A 12,041-nucleotide genomic window follows, 5' to 3' on the forward strand; every position below is an offset into this window, starting at 1 on the left:
GACAAAGTGCAAAAAAAAGTTCTAGAGTAAGGAAGCCCCAATAGGAGGCTGAAAAGGCGGGTGAAACAGCCTCCCAGGGAAGGGGAGTAAGAGTAAAACCTGGGATGGGCACAGAGTATCCTGAGGGGGAACAGCGCTGGGACTGGCTAAGAGGATCCTTGGGTGTAAAGATGGAAATCAGAGACGACCTGCTTGGACCAACCGGGTGGGCTTTTTTATCTACTGCCACCCCGTTCTTTCTTCGACTTAACATTTGATGCTTGTGTGCCAGCTTGTATTTAATAGGAATAAAGCAGCACTCCCATCCTGGGCGCCTAGGGGGAATATCGCTGGGAACGCACCTCGTGATCGTTCGTCACAGGAGGCTGTGATTGTGGAAAGCAGCAGGTCCATTTTCTTATTAAACTGGTCTTTTCAGGTGTATTTTTTATAAACCCGGTTGTTGCCAGGCGTGGCCGCTTGGCCATTCCGGCTCCAGATGTGGAGGGAATGGCGTTCCCGCTGTCACGGTAGCACCCAAATCAATTACGTGCATCGTGTTGAAAAACAAAACAAAAACAAAAACTCACTAAAAAAAAAAAAAGCAGGAAGGGTTTTGTTACATCTTGAGTGATGACAGTGTCCGTTCCCAGTGATATTCTCAACCTTAAAAACGTGGAGGTGCCCCCCCCCCCTTTAAATCAGTGGTGTCAGACAGAGGATCCCCTCTTCCCTGTGACGTTACCTCCTCTTAACTTCCCCGTCGCTGGCAACAGCGCTCCATGGGGGGAGCCTGGCGCGATACCAGGATACAGTCCAAGGCTCCTAAGATTTCTGGAGGGCAGAGGGAACCCGGGGAGCGTGCCCCCTTTATTATACAAAGGCTTTTGAATTCCTGCCCCCAAAACGTTTACGGTTTCCGGGTTGTTGGCGGGGGGAAGGGGGTTGGGGGAGTTGGTGGTGGTGGTGGTGGTGGTTGGGGGGGGGGGGGTCTGTTGAACAGAAAGGGCGAACAGATCCAGATGTTGCATGCTCGAACATGTTTCCCTGAAGAAAGAAGATTTTTTTTTTTCTCAGGAGAAGGCCGGGCGCCGCCTCCCCCCTTCCCCACACAGCTGACTGTGAGGTGGCGTGTCAGGAATGCAGCTTGGCGGAACATTTTGTACAAGAACACGAAACAGTCTTAGTGTAATCACTCATTGCGGCCTTCTTATGTAACCGGGGACGCTCAGTGGAGATTTCCACGTCTAGCTGTCAGAGACGGGCAGGCACCGTTTCCAGGCATGGCAAAGTTTTTTTTTGTTTTGCTTTTCAATTAATTAGGCCAGAAAAGAAAACTCCAGAAAGGCTTGGGGTGATGGAGAAAACCAGTTAACTACCCTGGGCCTCCTTTTTCATTTGTAACCCACTGCAAAGGCTTCTGGGTATATTAATGTCCTTTAACTCTTCGTGGATAATTCAGAGCCGCAGATATCTTTCTGACCTGTGCGCCACTTTCACCCTTCGCTCCTTATGCTTGTATTTAAAGAATTGCTGCTGCTGCTGCTCATTTTATCTACTGGCAAAGCTGTGTTGACAATGCTGGGATGTAAACTCACGACCCTCAGGTTTACCTTAGCTATAACAGATTGAGGCTTTTGCCTCAGCTCGCAGAAGGCAGGTAAACTTCTCCGCCCCCTCCTTCCCCGAACCCAAAATAAGGTAAAAATGCTTCATCTGTTCATGTAGGGCCCCATCGGGATCCCTTACCAAGGAGTACGGCCTAGTAGTTAGGTCTGGACTCTGTAAAGTATAGAAATGCACCACCTTTACCACGACACCCCCCTCCCCCAGAGGCTGTGATTCATTCCTGTTTGGATAAAACAAATAACCCCCCACCCCACCCCCGTGTGGCCTTTTAGTGTGGATTTAGAAGGAGAAGAATTGTTTCTTTTTAGTTCCTTTAATTTTGTAAAGCAAAGGCCAAGGAGCCTTAGAAAATGAAGAGACTAATTTCCCATTTTGCAGTTAATTATTCTGTGTGATTTGTTTTGCTTGGGAGGAAGCTTTGATCTGTCCTTCCTACCCATACAGAGCGGAGGAAGAAAATACATTTCTTTGGTTATCTTGGGGTCCCTTAGCCTAAGGGCCTCACTTGGCCAATTCGAAAAATTTGAGGAGAAAGGAGGATTTGTTGCCCAGCTGGCTTTGTCATCAGGATATGAGAGGAGAATCCGAGCTTCCATTCTAGATGCTCACAAACAGATGCCCTCAGGGTAGAGGAGAGAGTTTAAGATCATGCATGGATCCCAGGTGTTGTGAATGGGGACCCAGCGGTTTTACCCAAGGAGGCTTCACAAGGATAAAGGAGGGACCCTGAGGGAGAGACTACGGCAGCGCTTCTCAAACCAGTCCTCCGAGCACGCCTTGCCAGTCAGGTTTTCAGGATATCCACAACGAATGTGCATGAGAGATATTTGCATTCAATGTGGTCAGTGCAGGGGTGGATTCCCGATGACCAGCAGGGGATTCGCCGCCCAGGAGATACCACGTGGTCTGCCGAGCGTGGCTCTGTCACAGCTGCGCTCGGCAGACCACGTGACTAGAGCGACCGGTCCACTGGGGGATGCCCGATCCTCCGATAGGGCAATCTGCCCCTGGGTCAGTGCATGCAAATCTCTCTCATGCACATTAATCGTAGATAATCTGAACAGCGGATTGGCTAGGTGTGCCCCGAGGACTGGGTTGAGAACCAATTGATTATGGGACTAGAGATTTATTATTCTGAATTGCTTTATGGATAGTATCTGAAGGGGACTTGTATTGAGTGTCATACTGTCATGTTTGAACTATTTCATCAGTAAGGTTTATGTTGGAAAACTCTCACAGTTTCCAGCTTCCAGCTTCTTTAAAGGCACCCTGAAGAGAACTGTATGGTTAACACCCAGAACCTAGGAGATTTATCCACCCTCTTCACAGAAAATCATCCAACCAGAGAACAAAAAAGGAGAAAGACAAAGCAGGGGTAACTTTGGAGCATGGGCGTAGCATCCATAGTGCACAGTGATGCACAGGCACCACTAACTTTGAAATGGGGGGTGCCGTACACCACCAACTGTGTGCACATCAGGAGAGTGGCGGTGTCAAGAGGAAGAGGCCTGGGAGGCTGCTGGCGAACCCCATCTCACTGACAACTGAGAACAGGAAGAGGCCCGGGAGGCTGCTGTTGGACCCCCATTTCGTTGGCGGCCGAAGAAAGAAGAGATCCGGGAGGCTGCTGGCGGCAGAAAAGAGCAGCAAGTCCAGGAAACTGCCGGTGGCCGAGAAGAGGAAGAAGCCCATTCTCCTGCTTCTCTGTGTGTCGGCCTTCAAACCATGTGCAGCCAGTAGTACTCAATGCTGATCTTGTGCATCACGAGATCAACATAGAGAAAGTGCTAGCCCCATGAGTTTTAAGGGATGGCTTTAGCTAATTTTCCCTCTAAAGATTGGGTTGCTGTGAGCATAACATTGACAGGCTTTTTGCAACAAAGAAAGTAGTACTCACAAGGTAATAAGAACATAAGAAATTGACATACTGTGTCAGACCAAGGGACCATCAAGCCCAGCATCCTGTTTCCAACAGTGGCCATTCCAGGCCATAAGAACCTGGCAAGTACCCAAAAACTAAGTCTATTCCATGCTACTGATGCTAGTAATAGCAGTGGCTATTTTCTAAGTCAACTTAATTAATAGCAGGTAATGGACTTCTCCTCAAGAACTTATCCAATCCTTTTTTAAACACAGCTATACTAACTGCACTAACCACATCCTCTGGCAACAAATTCCAGAGCTTAATTGTGCGTTGAGTGAAAAAGAACTTTCTCCGATTAGTTTTAAATGTGCCACATGCTAACTTCATGGAATGCCCCCTAGTCTTTCTATTATCCGAAAGAGTAAATAACCAATTCACATTTACCCATTTTTCACCTCTCATGATTTTAAACACCTCTATCATATCCCCCCTCAGCTGTAATGGGTTCTAGGGCACCAGCCGCAGCACATTTTATGGTACACCTACAACTTCAACGCTCGCCCTACTGCCCTGCTTTGCAGGTATATTCAGTAGTGCAGCTGCACTATTGAATGTAGTCAGCTAACTTAAATATAAGTAGATAACTTTATCCGGCTAACTTTAGAACAGCTTTAGGGCATGAGCAGAGTTAGCCAGATAAGTTATCTGGTTAACGCTGAGTATCGAAGTTAGCTCTATTACGAAAATTTTCACTTTTTGGGTGAGTTACCTATTAAGGATTTCATGCGCAATCGGACATGCATCTTTTCGCCTCGTTTTGTCCACCTGATGGCCGCTAAACCGGCTTGGAAAGAGAAGAGCGGTCTACCACCTAAAATGGCGGCCGGCGTCAGCAATTCTCCCTCACCTGTGGCTGGCAAGGGAGAGCTAAATAATGTGGCTAGCACGATTCTTCATGTGTAGGATGACAAGACGAGGACCCTTCATCAACACTTTGATGTGCTTCAGTCCCTCTTGGCTGATAATACCACCTGACTGGGGGAGGTTGAGTCGCATTTGACTGATGTGAACGAGCGGGTGTGAACACTCGAACATGCGCTCGACGCCACAAAGGCCTCTCTGGGGAAGGCCACTGAACAGCTTGAATTCCTGGTGAATCGGTCTAAACGCAGTAACCCGTGCTTCATCGGCTTGCCGGAATCCATACCTGACCGAGAACTCTGCATTGTGCTAGAATCGTGGCTGCCCCTGGCTCTGGTGCTGCTGGACTTGCTGGGGCCTATAATAATTGAGAGAGCGCACTGGCTTGGAGGGAAGTCACCTGGCTCTAGCCGCCCACGTCCGGTAATCACTAAGTTCTTGAATTTCTTTCATAAAGACGAAATTCTGCGCAAATACCACAGCCAGGGTGCTCTGAAGTATGAGAACACTCCGATTTTATTGTTTGCGGACCACTCTGCTGCATTTTCAGCTCGTGGAAGGGAGTTTGCAGCTGTCTGTGCACAGTTGGTTAAACATCACATTCGCTTTGCTCTGCGGTTCCCGGCTAAACTGCGGGTGTCATATCAGAAGGCGCTTCATGTTTTTTAATCAGTGGCTGAAACTCAAGCATTTTTTCATAGTCGCCTGCAGGCTTCTGCCTCACCCACTGATGCCGTTGGCTGAGTGTGCCTCGGAGAAGAATCTCTAGGATTTGCATTACCGCATGGCCTGCTGGTGAACTTTTAGTTTTCTTTCCCATTCTTGCATTAATTTGCTTAAAAGGGGTTTTCCTCATATCTTTGAACACTTCTGTTCAAAGGTTCTGCTGCTGTGCTCTGTGTTGTTTTGGCAGGGGGATGGTGGTGTCACTGCACATAACGCACATGACCTACCAAGCTTTTGAGTTAGTATGTCTGTGATGGTTGGGGGGTTCCTTGTGGTGGTGGAGAGAGGGGTGGGGAGGATTTTGGGATAGGGGAGGGGGATTGTGAAGGCTTTGGGATTCATATTGGGTTCCAGTTTTTGGTTCTAGGTGTACTGTTGTGGAATGGTCTGGTCCTAGGATGCATTATACTCTTGGCAATGTATTTCTTGGTTTGTTGTTGTGCTAATATGACACATCCTGCTATTTGTTGCATTACTTGGAATACTGGGGGGTTGGGCTGTGTTACAAAGCGCTATAAATGCCTTCAAGCGTTATGGAGATGGGGAGCTCACGTTGCGATATTGCAGGAGACACATTTAGATGCCCAGAAATGTAAATTGAAAAGATAATGAGTAGGCACAGTGTACTCCTCCCAGTCAGGTACCAGGAAAGCGGGGCAGCTCTGCTTACTGGGAAACAGGTGCCATTTCAGGAATCAAAGGTGATCTTGGGGGGCGTTACTTATTGGTAGAGGGCACTTTATTTGGCAGGCCCAGAGTATTTTGTAACATCTATGCCCCAAATATTTATGACCATGCTTTTTTTGTTAATAGAGCCACTCTCTTGATACCTTATGCTGATGTACCATTGATACTAGGTGAAGATTTTAATTATGTCCATGATAGACATCTCGATAAATCCTCTGTAAGTGGTGGCCTGGCTATGAGGTCTGGACAGGGCATTGATGACTCATGCCAAAATTTAGATCTTATTGATGCCTGGAGAATGCTGCACCCTAGAGACCAGGACTATATGCACATCTCCTGGGTGCATAATACACACTCGTGCATTGACTACCTTCTGCTTAGTACATGTATTTTTTCCCAAATACCAGAAGCTCAAATTAGACCACTTATCATTTCAGATCATGCCCATTGTGGGTAGATGTGGAAGGGTTTTGGCCAGTAGATATGCACCGACTTTGGCGGTTTCCCAAATATTTGTATTCCGATTTGGGGTTTTGTGATTATATTCAAAAGAAATGGGAATATTTTATGACTACCGATGCCTGTCATCAGAGTTCCCCTATCCTGTTTTGGGAAACCACCAAGGTCGTGTTGCGAGGGGATATTATCTCCTGTGTTGCTGCTGGTAAAAAAGCACTAATGAGGTCCATTTTGACTTTAGAAAAGAAGTTGCGTAGTGACAGACGAAAGTTGGAGATGGACGCCACTCCGTTTCACAGGGCCAACTTCTTGACTACGCAAAAGTCTTTGAACACGTTACTTCATCAGCAAACTCAACAAGGGACCATGTATTATAAATGTAAGTTTGGCAATAAAGTGGGGAAACCTTTAGTGAACTTGGCTAAACATTGGGCAGGCTCTAAATTCATACCCGTGATTAGACATGCTACTGGAGCGTTGGTTAACTCTGGTAAGGTGATATGCCAGGTATTTAAGGAATATTATCAAACCTTATATACTACTCATGCGGGAGATCCTCAACAGATCACCAAAATCCATAACTCTGCCCAAAATATCAGCGGAGCGTTTGGCCATTTGGAAATCCCGGATACTATTAAGTCAGCTAAATTGTTGAAGATGCCAGGGCCTGATGGTTTCCCCTCTGAATTTTATAAAATTCTCACCCCACAGGTGGCGCTTCCTCTTGGAGAGATGTTTAAGGCGCTGATTGATTTGGAGTCATTCCCGCTAGCACCGAACAAGTTTTGCTCAAGGGGGGTAAGGACTTGCAATATCCCACATCTTATCATCCAATATCTCTGTTAAATTTTGATGTCAAACTTCTAGCCAAAATTATGGCGACCTGTTTGGCGGCGGTTATACTTGCTCTTATTGGGGAAGATCAGGTGGGTTTTGTCCCTGGATGGTATAGCATGACTAATGTTCATAAAATCCTTGCCTCTATGGAATGGAGTCATTGTCATTAGATGATGTCTATTTTATTGAGTTTGGATGTGGAATAGGCCTTTGATAAGCTGGAATGGAACTTTGTTTCAGGCTTTACAAGCCTATGGCATAGAGGGACATATTATTTGTGTTGTCCATACTCTTTACAGTGAACCTCGAGCTGTAGTTTATGTGAATGGTTACCTTACTGATGATATTCTACTGGCTCGTGGGACTAGGCAGGGATGCCCATTGTCCCCCTTGCTTTTTGTAATGGCTTTGGAGCCTTTGCTGTGTCGCTTGTGGGCTAATAGGAGCGTCCAGGATGTCATTATGGGGCCAGGCCTTCTCTGGGATTTAAGCTTGCAGTTTTTGCAGATGACATTCTTTTACATTTAACTAATCTAGTAGTTTCCCTAGTGGCGATACTAGTTGAAATTTCTCAGTATGGACAATTGGCAGGTTTGAAGATAAATTTAGACAAATCAGAGGCCTTGCTGCTTTCTCCGGCAGTCTGCCACCTTTGGAGAGCAGACTTCCCCTTGCGTTGGGAGGACGATTCATTGAAATATCTGGGGATTTTGTTACATGCTGACCCACGCTTCATTTATCAGCTTAATCTTCATAAACTATTAGGTGCCACTAAGTCCCTGCTGCAAAACTGGCAAGATTTTCCCTTGTCTTTAACGGGTAGAATTACATTCTTCCAAATGATTAGATTATTCTCATCACATGGCTTTATTTTTTTCAAACTTTTCCTTGTAATTTTGTGGGAAGATATGTTCGGCTTCTGTACAGGTTGTTCAGGACTTTCTTTTGGCAGAATGGTAAACCGCATATTGCATTGTCTAAATTGATGGGTAAATGGGATAAGGGTGGTATGGGCCTGGCAGATATTAGACCGTATAATATACCGGTAATTTGTAATTTGTGCTTTGTGACCGACTGGCTACTTGGCACCTGCTTTTATGCCCCTCTGACTGTTGAACAGGGTACGGTAGATTCCTTTAGTCCAGGAGCAGAGTTACATTCGTTCTGGGCGACCTTGCCTGATCATATTCAACATATTGTGTTAGTTGTCCCTCTCATAAATACTTGACTTTATGGGTGCTCCATACTTCAGCTCTGATATTCGGTCTCTCAGTTTTTGCCTTTACCTGGGAATGCACAGTTTCTCCCAGGCTTACAGACTCGAGTTTTTACCTATTGGGCCTCTCAGGGTTTGACATTGATAATTCATCTATTAGATGATATGGGACAGGTGAAATCTTTTTCTGATTTGCAAGCAGAGTTTACTCTGAATCATAAGCATTACTTCCACTATTTGCAAGCACTTCACTTTGTACACTCCCTGGGGTCACTGAATGGACTCATGACCATCGAGAATTTTTATCTGATTTATTTGATATAGAAGACCCGATCCGTCTCACGATTTCCTTTTTATATTGACAATTGAGAAGACATAAAAATCCCGTGGCACTTGGGAAGCTGATCCGGGGTTCGGAGAGGGAACTAAATTTGTCCTTTACAAATGATCAGTATGTACAATGTTTTCGAAAAATACGTTCCATTATTGGTAGGATGGATCTTTGAGAAATGCAATACAAGTTTTTAATGATGTATTACATGTCACAATACTTAGCTTACAGGATACATCTTACCAATACTGCAATGTGTGTAAAGTGTAGAGCGTGTGAAGGGACACCGGGACATCAATTTTGGCACTGTTCTCACATAGTTACTTTTTTGGGAGGACACGCTGCATTACATTTTTAGAGTGACAAAAATTAAGTTGCCTCTATGCCCGAAAGTGCTCTTGTTTGACTATTTGTCTGGTTTTGCTGTAGGGCAGCCACTTGTAAAGTTATGGTTATGTAAAGTTCTCTTGTTTGGTAAAAAAAAAAGCTATTCTACAAAACTGGCTGAACGAAGAGCCTTATTCAGTGGTGGAATTTAGTGCATTTTATATGACTTTTAGAAAAAATACGTTGAACAAGTAGACACTTTGAAGAAGACCAAGACCTTTCTACGGAAATGGGATCCTTATATTCAGTCAATGCTCGGAGCGCGCTTTTGAATGGCATTTCTGGGACATTCTCTGAACCCTCTTCTTGACGGCTATATTCCTCATAGCCTTCCGGGGGTGGGGGGCGGGGGGATGGGGTTCTCAGTGGGGTTTGGGGGGTATTTTTTGTCCATATAGGGGCACTGGTCAGAGTCCATCAGTGTTCCCAAGAATTTTCTAACACAACAAAAACGAAATGTGGATGGGAAACGACAGAAAACGAAAGAACAAATGTCACCGTTGTTTCCCTGTCATATCCCTGGAGTTAGTTCCAGCGGGAAAGGAATCCACGGTACACGCGTAAAGGGGACAACTAGAGCAAGGCAGGCCATTAAAAAATGGGCCCACATGAGCAGAAGAACTCAATCAGAAGGACAAGGTCATGCAAACCCTCTCATGATGATTAAAAAAAACAGATAGCTCCATAGCCAAAAACCCTGACCGCGGGATTCATCATTCCGCTATAAAAATAGCGGAATGATGGCCCACGGGAAAAAAAAAGGGGCGGGGGGGTGAAAGTATGCAGCTGGCCACATCACAGCAGTGTGTTTTTGCGCCCGCCACAGTTGAGGCCGAGCCGCACACTTTCGCCCTCCTCTAGCGCCACGGGAAAGGTGTAGTTATTTCTCGCAGTACTGCCAGCGATAAGGTGGACAACATTATCGCCCTCAGTGTTGCCAGGCCACATTCCTCCCCTTCACCTGATTTAAATTGTACCACCGCGATGCTTCTAAGGTATCGAGTGCGTTGGGGGCCTTATTGCATGGCACATCGCAGTTTAAAGAATTAACCCTGTGAGTTGGCTAACTCAGATGTTAGCTGGCTAAATGAATAGCCACTTAGCCAGCTAATAAGGCAGGCAGCTAGAATCTAGCCAATTAAGTCAGGGGCGTTCCAAGGGCACAATTGGGAGGTTTTAGCTGGCTAACTCCAAGTCAGCCAGATAATGTAGCCAGCTAACTCTGGACGGGCCAACTAACTTTAAGATAGCCAACTATTTCAATAGTGCGGCTGCATTACTGAGTATACCACCAAAATTAGCTGGATAAGTTCGTCCGCCCAACTTTGCTATCCGGACTATGTCCGAATAAGAACCTCAGACTGAATAGGTCCATAGCTTTCAGGATAGTTTAGGGATCGAGTCATCTCCCAGCTTCTTGGTCTCCCCTGTTTTGGCTCAAAAAATTAAGTTAATGTAAACAGGAACCCTTCAGATAAAAAAAAATATGTCGAGTAGCTTGATGAGTTAATGGCTAAAGTAGCCAGATGGCTCCCGGTCTTACAGGACGGGCTTAACCGGTCCTAGCTTTGCCCCCACTGCAAGGTCAAATGGACCCTGGAGTTCCAGTTCTGCAAGAATAACAGGAAATTAGAAGACCATGAGTACAATGGGGCAAAGCCAGATCGAGCGTCACTTTATGTACCGAGGTCAATAAAATAACAAGAACCACTAGACTGAGTGTGAGCTGTTCCCAGGGTGCACTGCTGTTCTGCGCAGCTCCCTGGCCATGAAAAAGTCTGTCAGGCTGACTTCTCAAGGCGCTGGGTCCTTGGAATGGCAATCCACGCAAAGTTCAGTCACTTTGTGTACATTCCAGTTGGCCATGGGTATATCAAAGCATTTTTGTACAGTGATTCAATGACTCAGTGCTGCCCTTTCACCTAGAAAGATGCAAAGTTAAAGGCATCCTGATAACCCCCTTTCTGCTGCAGTGCAGGAGGCAGCACATGAGGGCCAGGCGTCACAGCACCGAGATGAATCACAGGGACAAAAGTGAGAGAGTGCCGCTCTGAGACTTGGGGAGGGGGGGGGGGGGCGCGGAGAAATTACCTGGAAGTGAGTCACAGTTCAGTGCCAAAAGGAGAGGTTAGCAAGCCCACCCCTAGATTAGTATCAGGGTAATAGGCTAAATGATGCATCTATTTACTTACACCTCTTATCTGGCGCTCCACCACAAGTCATATGTAATGTTTCAATAATGGTATCCATGAAGATGGGAAGAAGATCGAGAATAGGACAAATTCAGGAGTCAGGTTGGGTCCAGAAGAGGTGCCAGGCAGGTAGACTGCTGACATTGCAGAGATGCAGTCAATAGACTACCTGCCTGGCTTATCCCCTTCTTACATTTCTCCAAAGTTGAGAGAGGAGAAACACAACTGCTATAACAGACCTGGCATCCTGCCACTAGAACATCATCCAGGGAAAACTCAATGCCGGGTGGAGGAGGAGCCCACAAAATATCACGGCCTTTACCTTTGAAGAGAAGCAGGAGATGGCTCCTCTGCGCCTTTACCAGATCTTTGACTCATTGGGGGGGGGTTTGCGAATGCCGTCCCATCCCCCGTCTCCTTCCCCAGAAAGTAACGTAGCAGGCTATCTCAGGGAAGCTCCTCTTCACCCACGTCTCCCTGCCACATCCCTGGAGTTAGTTCCAGCAGGGGAAGGGAATCCACGGCATACACGTGAGCCTGGCAGGCCATGGAAATGCCCTCTCATGATGATTACAAACAGGAACGCTCCATAGCCAAAAGCATTTAGCTGGTTAACTCAGAATATGTGGCCACTTATCCAGCTAATTTCTAGCCGGCTAATAAGATAAGCGGCTAGAATTCAGCCACCTAAATTATGGGCGTTCCAAGGGCACAGTTGGGAGGGGTTGAGTTTAGCAGGCTAAGTCTGCCCAGTTGCGCCCTGCCTACTGTGTCATGACGTCTTCCTCCCAGGCCTCTACTACCAAACTTTGT

General features: G+C 46.3%; 1 long non-coding RNA gene across 1 annotated transcript in view; it reads left to right on the forward strand.

Moving 5' to 3' along the window:
* The first annotated feature begins 4,543 nt into the window (after window positions 1-4,543).
* LOC115078070 overlaps window positions 4,544-12,041 on the forward strand; it is a 200,033-nt gene continuing 192,535 nt past the window's right edge. The window contains exons 1-3 of the long non-coding RNA XR_003853061.1: window positions 4,544-4,816; window positions 6,507-6,644; window positions 6,977-7,063. This is a non-coding gene — a long non-coding RNA (uncharacterized LOC115078070). The remainder of the gene's footprint in view (window positions 4,817-6,506; window positions 6,645-6,976; window positions 7,064-12,041) is intronic.

This window comes from Rhinatrema bivittatum, chromosome 16 (assembly GCF_901001135.1).
Source record: "Rhinatrema bivittatum chromosome 16, aRhiBiv1.1, whole genome shotgun sequence".
In the NCBI taxonomy this organism is placed as follows: Eukaryota; Metazoa; Chordata; class Amphibia; order Gymnophiona; family Rhinatrematidae; genus Rhinatrema; species Rhinatrema bivittatum.